Source organism: Cupressus sempervirens, chromosome 3, assembly GCF_028749045.1.
Source record: "Cupressus sempervirens isolate cs-2001-9-10 chromosome 3, ASM2874904v1, whole genome shotgun sequence".
Taxonomy (NCBI): domain Eukaryota; kingdom Viridiplantae; phylum Streptophyta; class Pinopsida; order Cupressales; family Cupressaceae; genus Cupressus; species Cupressus sempervirens.
The window spans coordinates 66,511,692-66,525,169 of NC_143120.1; the positions used below are offsets into that span (position 1 = coordinate 66,511,692).

The window sequence follows — 13,478 nt, forward strand, 5'->3', positions numbered from 1 at the left end:
ATTTGTTGGAACCCCTGTTCGTGATGTCATAACTTGAGATCCATGATAGGTGAGATCATATGGATTGTAATACCATGTTGTATTCTTAAAATAATTTAAGTGTGCCAATTTTCAAGTCTTAAAAAATCTGTTTGTACACTTTCCCAGGTCAATTCCATTTGCAAAAAATACTTTTCTGTTAGTGTTTTCAATCTACAAAATTTGAATAGCCCACTTTGACTGCTTTTCATTTGCATCCTATTATTTTTCATTAGCCCAAATCCCAAATTTATGTTGTCCTCATGATATTGAACAAGTTCCCCAGTTTTCGTTTCCCCAAGTGTCAATTTACTTAGGTTTCAAAGCCAAATTCGAAAGTGTTTTGTGGTTTTTTGACATGTTTACTTGCAGGTAATTCTAAAGGGGCAACTTCAATAGTTAGTATCTATTGACTAATAATTTTTCATGACATGAGATTTGACAAGGTAGGAGTATGTAGAATAGAGAATTAACATGTTTGATTTCATAGCAAATTAGAGGTTTGGGTCAATTTTTAAAGCCGATCAAAGGACCTCCTGGCACAAAATTGACAAGTTGAAATAAAGAGATAAAAAAGAGTCTTTAATTGATGGTTCAGTGATCAAACTTGATTCTAATTAGTTTGAGATGATTGATGGATCAATTTGACATTTCAGTTGTATGAAAACATAAAATATTTAGCTAAACCCACTTTGGCGTTCAACTAATTCCATCAGACTGATAAAGATTGTGTGCAAATTGAAGCCTTAGAAAATGAAACTAATATGGAAATAAAGAGAAAATTTGAGAAAAGACCCTTCAGTTGCCTAAAAGTTGGAGAAATGTACACTAAAACATATGGCACTAACATGTTGATAAGGGTGGAAGAAAGTTCAGTGGTTCATTCAAGCAGCAGTTTGTACTACATTACCTAAGGAAGAAGAAATATATGCACCTCACAAATATTGGAGAGAAAAATTTGGATGTTGAAAGATGATTGCCAGTTGCTAATAGAAACACAATTGGTAGGCCTATGCCACAAAGACCATGGGAACAAAACCATTTTGTTGGCTATGAAAGTAAATATGGAGGGTTTGGTTCCACAAAAAATTATAATTCAAGCTATGGTGCTATGACACCATACGATTCAGGATATGGTTCTAGTATATATGGATCAAATAGTATGTATGGAAGATTGGGAGGTCCATGTTATGAAAGTGCAATGGGAGGATCATATGGTGGTGGTCTTTATGGAAACATCTCTAAGGATATGGTAGCATGAATGGATATGGTGAGATGTTCAATAATGGACTAGAGGCCCTATGACAATGGGATTTAAAATCCAAATAATCCATTTGGTGGACTTCCTTCGCTACCAAGCTTTTGGCAGTCTATGCTGCAGGTGTTACATGGCATTGTCAATATCTTTGGACAAATTTCCAACCTTGTTGATGAAAACACTCAGGCATTTCATTTTTTCATAACTGTTCTTCTCCAGTTGTTTGATCGGATAGGTCTATTATATGGAGAAATTGCTAGGTTTGTGTTGAGATTGCTTGGAGTTTAGAGAAAATGAATAGGCATGTCTAGGCCTAGATCCAAATAAATTGTTGGTCAAGAGACACTTGAAAACTACTACATTGAAGAACCTAAAGGGGTAGGGAGCCTCATGCAACAAAACATGGGAAGCGACATGAAACAAGGTGTAGATCAAAGGAAAAGAGGCCTTTCTCAAGGCATGCACCATCATGGAAAATAATGCAAGAAGTCACATACAATAAGAGGAAAGGCTTATGCCAGATCAAGAAGTTGCAACACTAAGAAGAGAACCCACAAGAAACCAATCTTTGAAAGGGAACTCACAGCAAGATGCTCGTGTTGGATAGAGGGCAACTAGGAGAAAAATGCAGGAGCTACAGTAAATAAAGAAAACCCCACATAAAGAAGTTGTAGCTAATGAAGAAGAGGATACCAACTATGAACACAAAATAGGAGATAGCATGAAAAGAGGACTCATGCCAAATGAGGGAGTAGTCAACATTGAAGATGGGGAGGCGGCCCATGGTAGAATTAATAAGAGTTTTCACTGAGACTAGGAGACTAGAATGGGGTTTACTATGTGCAAGGGCAGCATGAGTATATGTTAAAGAGGAGCCACACGCAATTAAAGAGAACATACATAAAGGGAACTCGCAAGAAGAAATGACAAGAAATGCAACCCACACATTAAGAAAGATGAAAACACACCAAGTAGAGAAAATCAAAGGCATGCATTGTATTGCTTTTGCAAAGTGGGGTCAACTACAACTTCCAACGTAGAGAGGGAGACAATGAGAGATAGTTAATCCCACATTGCCCCTATCAACATTTTTTATAATGTTTAAATATAACATCACACACCATGTATGTTTTCTTTATAAAAAAAACTTTTGTAAACCATAGGCATGTAGTGGGGCCTATCGATGGCCAATTGGAGATAATAAATGTTAAATTTTGAACGAAGATGCATGTGTGCTGATGTAGAGATTGACGCATAGGATGTTGACATGTGTCTAGATCAAATGATAGGCACATTCCCACTTTGAGAAGTTGCAAGGTAGTCAAATAATGTGGGCAAGTGGGGAAGCACCATGTGGCAATGGGATCAGTTCTTGATGATGTGATGAGCTAATCAGGAAGATGTATAGGATTATGACACATGGCACATCTTGTGGTGGGTGCTTCCTTGCTTGGGGAAGTTGCCTAATGGATAAAAAATGTGGGAATGCACCCAAGCACCACATGGCAGTGGGCCTGAGGCACATGGTAACATGGCAGGGTCGAGTAGGATGCTAACATGGAGGTTGTATAGCAAATAAGAGGCTACCACATGGCAGTGCTTGGAGGATCAATAACATGATGCCACATGGTGCCACATGAATAGCTAGCCAACAGAGACATAAGGGAAAAAATAAAAATTAATTGTCATTTAAAAAAAATTTCAAAAAGGGTTCGTGCATTTTTTAAATGCAAAAATGGTTATTTTCTAAAGTTCAAACTTTAGAATTTTAATTTTTTTTGAAAAAATAAGAAGTGCAGACCTGAGCCATATAACAAGGGGGCATATTTTTCAAATTGAGATTCTATAGTTTCTCAGTAGGCGAATATAGTCATATTATATATTGTCATAACTGGGAGAAGATGAGCTTTCCGATTGTGAGGTGATTTTTTGCACAGGCGCTTATTAGTTCAAGTTATAGGCAAAAAAGTAAAATTGTGGGCCTTCTTAGTAGAATTGGTAAAAATTGAAAATCCAGTTAGAAGCTTGGTAAAACATGGTAAGAATGCAGTTGGGGTCAAATTTGGTCACTTTGAGATCAGTTAAACCTCAATTCCTTTAGCATCTCATCAGGTTTTTTAGATATTTTGGTTGCAGAATGGCTTTCATCATGTCTATTTACAAGGTGAATGGATAGATCAAATATCTGAATATATGAATAAGTATTAGGTATCCATATGTATGTGCTTGATTAATGGAATTACCCAATAGATAAGGCACTAATCAGCTACAAGATCATGAGTTCTTACTATTGCATATTAGGGGTTTTGCTGAATTCAACATTATTAATCAAATGTTTTTCCCCCTTTCATGTTGAAGAGCTAAAAAGCTAAAAAGTCTAACCCTCACTCAGCTTATGAATTGCATTATCTTGCATTTAGCTACTATAGATCTGTGTTATTACATAATTCATTAGGAGAAATAAGGGTTAAATCTACTTAATAGATTCAAGAATATGTCTTTGCACTAGTACCATATTAATTGAATTTGAGGTCCACTTGCCTAGGTTTTGTAGAGCTTGAAGTGAAGGAGTGTAGCCTTATAGTTGGCATGAGTTCTTGGTGAATTGTGTCCATTATTGGAGATAGCTACCCATCGATGCATCATTTCCTTGCATACCTAGTTATTCAAACTCTGTTAAATCAGGGGCCAATAGAAGTAGTTGAACAAAAACATGGAAAGCATTAGAACTTCAAAGAATAACCCATGCATATTTGGTTCATTGTTGACATGTTTGTTTTTCTATGTTCAAATTTTTTTCCCTTCTAAAGGTACAATTGTATGGAGAAAAGATATGCCATTTTTATATCAGATTAATGAATATATCACTGAAATGGGTGAAAAAACATTCAGTATCATGGATAACTATTTTGAAGTCTTCAAAGAAAAGATGAATAATAGATTTAGGATATGAAAGAAGCTAGTTGAACACTATAAGGATGATGTTTGCTTTATGGTAGCTAGTAACAGAGTCTACATCCACGTAGTAAGGCCCAGAGTTGTGTGGGTAAAACTTCTTCGATATGAGGTTAACATTGATGAGGCTAAGGAAATCATTCAAGCCCTTGTAAATGAACTTTTAGATCTAAAGGCACCTCACTTTGGAACTTATGATGAGGCAAAAGAAAGAATTGAACTTGAAATCAAGCTTCCACAGGTGGTAAACAAAGGCAAGAGGAGGATAACAAAATTGAGAATGAAAAGCACCCCTCTTATGTTAACCAAAGGTAAAGGAGAAGATGTGGAAGAATTAGAGAATGAAGAGGAATTAGAGAAAGAAGAAGAGCCAGTAAGGAAGAAAGGCAAGGTGATTATCACCAAGCCACTAAAGCCATCCATTGCAGTATTTACAAGGAGGTCCAAGAAGAAAGTAAGAAAAGAAGACAATAACGTAATCTTCAACTAACCTCCTCTTACATTTCAAGAAAGGCTAAAAATACTAGGATAAGTTGCTGGAATAAACATTTTTAAAGCACTCAAGTATGAGACAAGGACTCCAGCAAACCAGAAAGAAGTTGAAGATTTGGTCATGGACAAGTTGGGTAGATGGAAATTCTCTCTAGACTAGCTAACATCACAAGTCCCTATAGTATTGTTAGATAAGGTCAAGGTTAGATGGGAGAACACCAAGTAGACCATCAAAGACATTTTTGCACAAACATTAAAATAATTGGTACCCAAATTGATTGATGTAGAGGTAAGTAAGGCATTAAAAGACAATTAGAACAAAATGACTTTAAAGTTCAACACTTGTTTAGTTTTGATGAAAGATATAGAGTATTTTGTGAAGAATGCTACAAACCTATGGAAAAATGTATTCCATCTTCAAAAATTGAGTGAATATCTTGTTGAAATCAAAGATGACAGTGATGACAGTGACAAGGATGAAGACAATGATGAAGACTCTACTCAATTTATCACAATTGATGCAGAAGAATATCAGGAGCTAATGAAGGATGACGAAGAGGAAAAAGAGGAAGAAGCTACAAAAGAAGCCAAGCGAGAAGAAGAAGAAATTGACCCAATCAAGATAGTTGTGTCTATCATAGCCTCACTTCCTCACTCTCTAGCAAAACTTGTAACATCATCAAGCTTAGAGACAACTTCAGGAGATTTGATTGTGACAACCATTGATACATCAAATGTCCAATCACTCCCTACTACCTCTCAACCTAGCACATCACTGATAGAAGTGTCTACCACTTCATCTACCAAGCTGCAACATCCTTCAGTTACTAGGTCAACTTCAGTAATGGATACAGAATGTTCTACAATTTTAAGCTCCTTAGCAGTAAGTACATTTTTTGATCCTACAGTTTTGGCTACCTCAGTTGTGTATACTCCTATAAGTAATTCAATTGTAAATACTTCTATCAATACTTCACTCACAAATATTTCAGTTTTGGAAAGTTTGGTAAAAATAGCAGTTTTGGATTTTCCAAGTATTCTAGTCAGTATTCCACCAATAGACACTATAAAAATTTTCACTACTAGTCCTACTATTTCCCACTATTGTTTCTATTCCAAAATCTAAAGCATTAAAGATATTGAACCAAAGATTCAACCAAGACTTTTGATTAGTGGAAAGGAAATAGATGAAGATATAGACCTGGATGAGGAAATTGAAATTCCAAAATGGGACTTTGATAATATCTTTGCGAATCAAATGCATATAGTTGGCCAACTTCTACAAAATAAGGAAAAGTAGAAGAAACTCAAAGAAGAGAGAGACAGAGAATATAAGATTACTAAGGATGCAAAGAACATTTTGACTGAAGCTATAGGTGTTGAGGTTGATACTTCTCAACACATTTTGTTACAGTTAGAAGAGGCAGTCAATAAATTCAATGAAGATTCCAGTGGTCAAGATAAATTAATTAAGAAAGCAGAAAAGAAATTTGATAACAAAGTGCTTGAGCATATTGCTCATCAAATAGCTATCCAACAAGTAGAGCTTTCTTCAAATTTTCCAAGTCTTGAAACTTCTTGCACAAATGTAACATCACTTGTTGCAAAGTTATGTGATATTATCAAATATACTAAGGAAATAAAGAGAAAATTGAATAAAATTGATGAAGATCTAATGGCTAGTGTAAAATAGTTGCAACTTAACCCCAATTCAAGCTTTGCACATCATATGAAGATTAGATTCTTATCAGATATGCAATAAGAATTGTTGAGAGAGGAAGTAAGGGTCTGGTCTACACTCATAAACATTCAGAATATGATCCTTCCCATCATGGATGCAATGCAAAAGCACATTGCCTATTCCAAAATATTGATCCATGACAATAATTTCTCAATTGTAGATCACATGATTGAGCTCTCTATAGAAGTGCATTTTGCTCTACAAATGTGCAAAGTTTTGCAAGATGACTAGGCTAAGACCTCAACTCTCTTTCTTAAGGTACACTCTAATTTTCTCTCACATTTTGGTGTCTCCATATTGTATATGAGAAAATGTTAGTATGCTAATAGAAACCAAATTTAAATAAAGCTTCTACAAACTAAACAAAATTCATAAACTTCAAGATAGACTAAGATGAGCTCTTAATTGAGAATATGAGCCATTAATGGGCTCTCTCAATAAGAAGCTCTCTTGCTGAGTAGCTTTGTCTAAATAGATAGGATGTATGCTCAAGCTTTATTCTTCAAAAAGGGCTTCAATGGATGATTGTAGATTTTTGGTGTGGATAGATGGCTTTAGTATGGATTTGGCTCTCAAAATAGCATTATAACTTTACTTCATGGATTGTGTTATTTTGCAAAGGGGAAGGATCCAATTTATAGGCAAGAGGCTTGAGGGATTGAGGGCTAAGATGCAAGGATGGGAAAAAGCTCATGGATGGCTTAGATTGCATGAGAGGAGAGCACATGGATTGTGCTTCCTTACAACCAATCAAGGAGTGACACATGTCACATGGTGAGAGGATGGAGGAAAGGGGAAGGATGAGTCAACAAAGGAGCCTCAAGGGATAAAATCTTCATAAAGACCCTTCATAAGTGCTTTGTAAGAACATTTATGACCTTGTGGGCTTTATAAAGTTTTATGGTTGAGATATTTTGAGGGTGATGAGAGAAAATTCGACTTGGACTTTATTAGGAAGGTTTTAATCTTGCTTAGGCTTGTGCAAATGATTAGAGGATGGATTAGGATGGTTTAGGATTAGCTTAGGGAAGTGGATGGCAAGTGGATTGCAATTAATGAGGGTGGGTGAAGGAGGAGATATTTGTTAACTTTGGCTTGAGTTAGCAAGTCTTAACCCATGTTTAGGGAATGTGACAAGGTTAGGAAGGGATTAGGATTAGGTTTAAAGACATCTTCTAGAAGAGTCTAGACTTTGGATGAGGATAAAGACTTTCTAGAATAGTCTAGAATTTCCTAGGATGAGGATGAAGACTTTCTAGAAGAGTCTAGAACTTCTTAGGATGAGGATAAATTAGATTTTTAAGAAATAAATAAAGTTTTATTTATTTCAAGGGTTTGGGTTGAGGAGATATTTATTAAAACTTTTTTAATAAACATGAGGATTAATATTTAATCTTAATTAAATATTTTGAGTTGGGATTAGGGGTAGGAAATGATGAGATTAGCCTTTAATCGAAATTAAAGAAGGATTAGAAGATTTTGGAAGAGGTTATTGGTCATAAGGAAATTGGCCAACTTTTGAGAAAAAAATAAATTTTTTATTTATTTTAGGATTTTTGGTCAATTTATTAATTAAATAATTAATAAATAAGGAAATAATGTTTAAATAAGATTTAAACATTTTTGGGAGAGATTCCTTAATTAAATATTTTTAATTAAGATAAAAGGATTTAATGGCATAAAAATTAATTAATTAATTAATTAATAAATGATGATGTCATCAGGAATTTTTCAGAAAATAAAAATACTTTATTTTCTAAAGGATTTTTAGGTGTCTACATTTTGCCCCTCTTTGATGTGATGCCGCAAGTGGCATGACATCAAAGATAAGAAAATAAGATACCCAAGGCTAGAGCAGAAGAGGAGGGAATGGACTATGAGATGCCCCCTCAAGAAGGCAGTGGGAAGAGAAAGCGAGGCTCAAAGACTTCTTGAAAAGTACAAGAATCCGAGATGAGCAAGAAGACTCAGATTTTCTTAAGAGAAGAGGTTTGGTTAGCTCAAACTCTCACTATGGGAGAATGATAAAGGGAGAATCAGAGGCACAAGAGGAAGCAAGCTTAAGATCTCAGGGATTGCAGAGGATGAAGGAGCGGAGTACTATAAAAGGAATCCAGGATGGGGAGATGGATGAGGGGATTAAAAAAGCTGATGCAACAGGATTTCAAAGAGTCAGATTGGCGAAAGATGGGTTTCGGAGATCCCTAGGACTAGGATTGTGGATCTCGAAAGATGAGGCTTGGTGGGTTGATTTGGATTGGTGGATCCCTAAGACTAGGATTGTGGATCCCTAAAGCTAAGAGTGATGAGTGATTCAAAGAGATACTGATGCATCAGCTGGGGTAGGAGAGACGGATGCTGGATATGGATGGGGGATAATGGAGATGAAGGAAAACCATTGAAGCTTTTTGAGTGGGGGGATACTTCAAAGAGAAGTACCACTATGTAGTTGAGCACTAGATTTTCTATAGGACTATTGGTTAATTGCCAAGGTTACCAAGAACATCAAGGCCTGTTCACCAACTGTCCAGAGGACTGACAAACTGACTCGAAACAAACACGCAAGGGTTGCCCGAGCATCACACATGAATCCCAGAGGAAGCAGTGCAGAACCGACACTAGGTAACCCACAAGCAGAAAAGAAAAACAAAAGAAAGACTTGATCAAGACCTTACACTCTAATTGCCCCATTCGCAGCATACCATGATATGGAAGATCGTGGCAAGCTTGAGGAGGGAACAAGGAGATTGCTTGGAAAAGATACTTCAAGACCCAAAAGGGGAGATTCCAAATCAAAAGAAAGTGAAAATCCAAAAGAGAGCCGTTTGCCAACAAGATGGGTAGGACGAGGTACTAACGGACCAAGATTAGACTTGAGGAAAGCTATATCCTACAAGGACCTATCGGAGAGCATCTAAGTTGGTGGATCGGGATGAGTGGTGCGTCTGGCAAGCTGAACTAAGAAGGATAACACTTTGGTGACAGGAGATCTAGCTAAAGGATGCATTGAAATAGCTAAACAAGCTGTGTGGTGTGTACAAGATGCTGATTAAGGATGAAATGACATGAAAGCTGGATAGATACAATGGTACTAAGTTAAAGAGGATGTACAGGTTGACCGACCAAGATATGTTACAAATGTACAAGTTTGTTCATGTTTTGGTTTTTTGTGAGATGGAAATGTTTGTGAAGGATGGGATGTCTATAATTGTTGATAGGTGGATAGGTAGATGGTTTGCGAAAAGCTTAAGGAAAATGGAATTCTTTGGGTGCATGTGACAGGATACAAGCTAGGATACAAGATTATCTACAATTTGGAGTATGGTACAAGCTTTGGACAAGATTTGGATATACAAGGTATGGTACGAGATTTACAAGGTATAATACAAGCTTTGGTACAAGATTTTACAAGCTGTACAGGAGGTATTTACAAGCTTCATCAGATTTTGGATATTTGGTTGGAACATCAAGGGAACAAGCAAGTGTGTCTAATGGGATGGTGGGTGAATGGATGAGGGATAGGATAGTGATAGATAATGGATTAGTCTTTAGTACACAAGGTGCCTGAATTACCAGGTTTTCACCAAGGTACCTATCCAAGGCGCTTGAATTGCCAAGTTTTCACCATTGGACGCTTATTTCTCTTTACTATTTTTTTTTTTTTGTATTTTTCAAAAGCTGGGTATACCAAGGATCTTCAAGAATAGAACTTCTTGAGATGAATGATGTTAGTAGGATCATTCAAGAGTTCTCCTTCTGGTGTAGATAGCTGATAAGCTCCGGAGCCAAAGGAAGCAGTGACAACATAAGGACCAAGCCATGTAGGTTCAAACTTGCCTTTCTTTTCTCGATCTGCTTGGACTTTCATGTTTTCTTTAAGGACCATGTCACCTGGCTGAAAGTGTCATGGAAGCACCTTCTTGTTGAAATTCCTTTTGAGACGAGTTTGATAGACTATGAGATGATCATAGGCTTGTTGTCGCTTCTCATCTAAGAGATCTAGTTGGGTGAGCCGAGCTACTCTATATTCTTCATCTGATATTTGCCCTTGCAAAGATATGTGCAAGGAGGGAAGTTCAACCTCTATAGGTAGTACTGCTTCGGCACCATAGACTAGGGAGTATGGAGTTGTGCCTGTGGATGTACAGAAGGAAGTTCGATAGGCCCATAGGGCTGGATTTATTTGTAGGTGCCAATCACGGCTGGAATCATTGACAACTTTCTTTAGAATTTTGAGGAGGGTTTTGTTAGTTGCCTCTGCCTGGCCATTACCTTGTGGGAAATATGGGCTAGAAAAGCGGTGATGGATGCGGAGGGAAGTGCATAATTCTTCCATGTTGAGATTTTCAAAGTTACCTCCGTGGTCAGTGAAGATGGTGGATGGGATGCCGAAGCGGCAAACAATGTGGTACAAGATGAACTTGGAGACCTAAACTCCTGTAGCTGAGACTAGGGGGACTGCTTCCACCCATTTAGTGAAATAGTATGTAGCTGTTATTATCCATTTATGTCCATCAGATGAGAGGGGTGTGATAGTTCCAACTAGATCAAGGCCCCAACAAGTGAAAGGCCAAGGTGGTGCAATATGCTGTAGATCCTGTGCTGGAGCGTGCACAAGATATGCATGCTGCTGACATGGGAGACACTTTTTGACAAAGTCACAGGAGTCTTCTTCAATGGTAGGCCAATAGTAGCCTGCTCTAAGGATTTGTCGCGCTAGGACAATACCACTCGTGTGGGCACTGCAAAGTCCAGAGTGTACTTCCTTTAACACCATCACGGCCTCATTTTGGTCTAAACATCGAGAGAGAGTATCGTGATAACCCCGACGATATAGGGTATTGGCTATGATAACATAGCGGGATGATTTTCGGATGAGGTTCTGGCGTTGGGTACGTGTGAGGTGAGGGGATATGTTACCATCATTAAGGTAAGCATGAATCTCATGGTACCAAGGGGATTAGGGACCAACCAAGATACAAACATGGTTTGAATCCTCATTCACATAGGCGGGTGTGAGGAGCTGCTCCACTAAAAACTCATACTTTGTAGCTGCTTGGGGAATTTCCAAGAGTGAGCCTATAGTAGCCATAGCATCTGCTGCTTTGTTCTGTATTCGAGGCACTTGTGTAAACTGAAGCTTTGTAAAATGTTGGGTTAGCTGATCAACCAGCTCTTTGTAGGGTAATAGCTTTTCATCTTTGGTTTGATATTCATTTAGGGCTTGCTTGATGATGAGATGAGAATCGCCAAAGATTTGTAGCTCAACAATGTTCCATTCTACAGCTATCTTTAATCCTGCTATGAGGGCCTCATATTCAGCTATATTGTTGGTGCTAGGGAATTGTAGCTTGAAGGCTTTTGGAATGTAATCTCCTTGAGGTGTGACCAACAATATTATTGCCCCTGATCCATGAGATGTGTATGAGCCACCAAAATAAAGTTTCCATGGGGGTTGTTCTTCAATTAGACAGATATGCTCATCTGGAAATTCTGTGATCAATGGATAAGCATCTATTAGAGGTGCATCAGCTAGGTGATCTGCTATAGCTTGCCCTTTGATTGCCTTTCTATCCACATACTGGATGTCAAATTCACTAAGGAGCATAACCCATTTGGCCAAACGGCCTGTAAGTGTTGTTCTAGAGAGCATATACTTGAGAGGGTCAATCTTGGAGACTAGTTGGATGGTATGACTTAGCATGTAATGGCGAAGCTTTTGAGTTGAGAAAACAACTGCCGAACAAGCTTTTTCCATAGGAGTATAATTGAGTTCATAACCAACTAGGGTTCTACTGATGTAGTAGATGGCTCTTTCTCTGTTGTAGTCATCAAGTTGTGCTAGAAGTGCCCCTAGAGCAGTAGGTGTTGCTAATATGTACAAAATCAGGGGACAACCAGGAACTGGTGGAACCAAGATAGGGGGATTGATGAGATACTGCTTGAGATGGTCGAAGCTGCGCTGACATAAAAGATCCCACTTGAAGTTCTCATCCTTCTTCAGTAAATGTGAAAATGGTGTACACTTATCTGCAAGCTGGGAGATGAAGCGCCGAATAGATTGGAGCTTTCCTTGAAGAGAGCGAAGCTGTTGCAGTGTCTGGGGAGGAGGCATGTCTAAGATAGCCTTGACCTTCTTGGGGTCGATCTCTATACCTCGTTTAGAAACTATGAAACCTAGAAGCTTCCCAGATGTGACCCCAAAGACACATTTCTTGGGATTCAGCATGAGATGATATTTGGCTAACCTATCAAAGACTTTCTCCAGGTCAGCAAGATGATCCATGAAGGTATGAGACTTGACCAAGATATCATCCACATAATCCTCCAAAATGCTATGGATGAGATCATGAAAAATGGCTGTCATAGCTCTTTGATAGGTAGCCCCAGCATTCTTTAGGCCAAAAGGCATCATGTTGTAGCAAAAGGTTCCCCAAGGGGTAGTGAATGTTGTCTTATGCTGATCCTCTTCTGCAATCTTGATTTGATTATACCTAGAAAATCTATCCATGAGGGACAAAATTTCATGTCCAGCTATAAGATCTACAATCATATCTATGTTGGGCAAGGGAAAATCATCTTTTGGACAAGCTTTGTTAAGATCTCTAAAATCAGTGCAGATTCTGATGTCACTGGAAGGTTTAGTGACAGGGACCATGTTGGAGATCCACTCTGAGTAGTCAATAGGTCGGATAACCGTAGTAGCTAACATTCTTTCTAATTCATCTTTGACCAATAATGCCACCTTGGGTTGCATTTTTCTAAGCTTTTGTCTGACAGGCTTGATCTTTGGATCAACTGCAAGATGATGAACTACAAGTTTTGGATCAAGTCCTGGCATGTCTTGATATGACCATGCAAATCGGCCAATGTTCTCTCTTAAGACCTCAAAGAGGAGGTCAGCTTGGTCTTGTGATAGGGATGCAGCAATGTGAATAAGTCTAGGGATCTTTGATGAACCAATGTTGACTTCTCGAGTATCCTCAATTAGAATAGAAGACACCTCTGGTCAAT

General features: G+C 37.9%; 1 pseudogene; it reads left to right on the forward strand.

The window, feature by feature from the left end:
• Positions 1-946: 946 nt before the first annotated feature.
• On the forward strand, positions 947-1,756 carry LOC149564813 (peroxisomal membrane protein 13-like; annotated as a pseudogene).
• Positions 1,757-13,478: the final 11,722 nt, after the last annotated feature.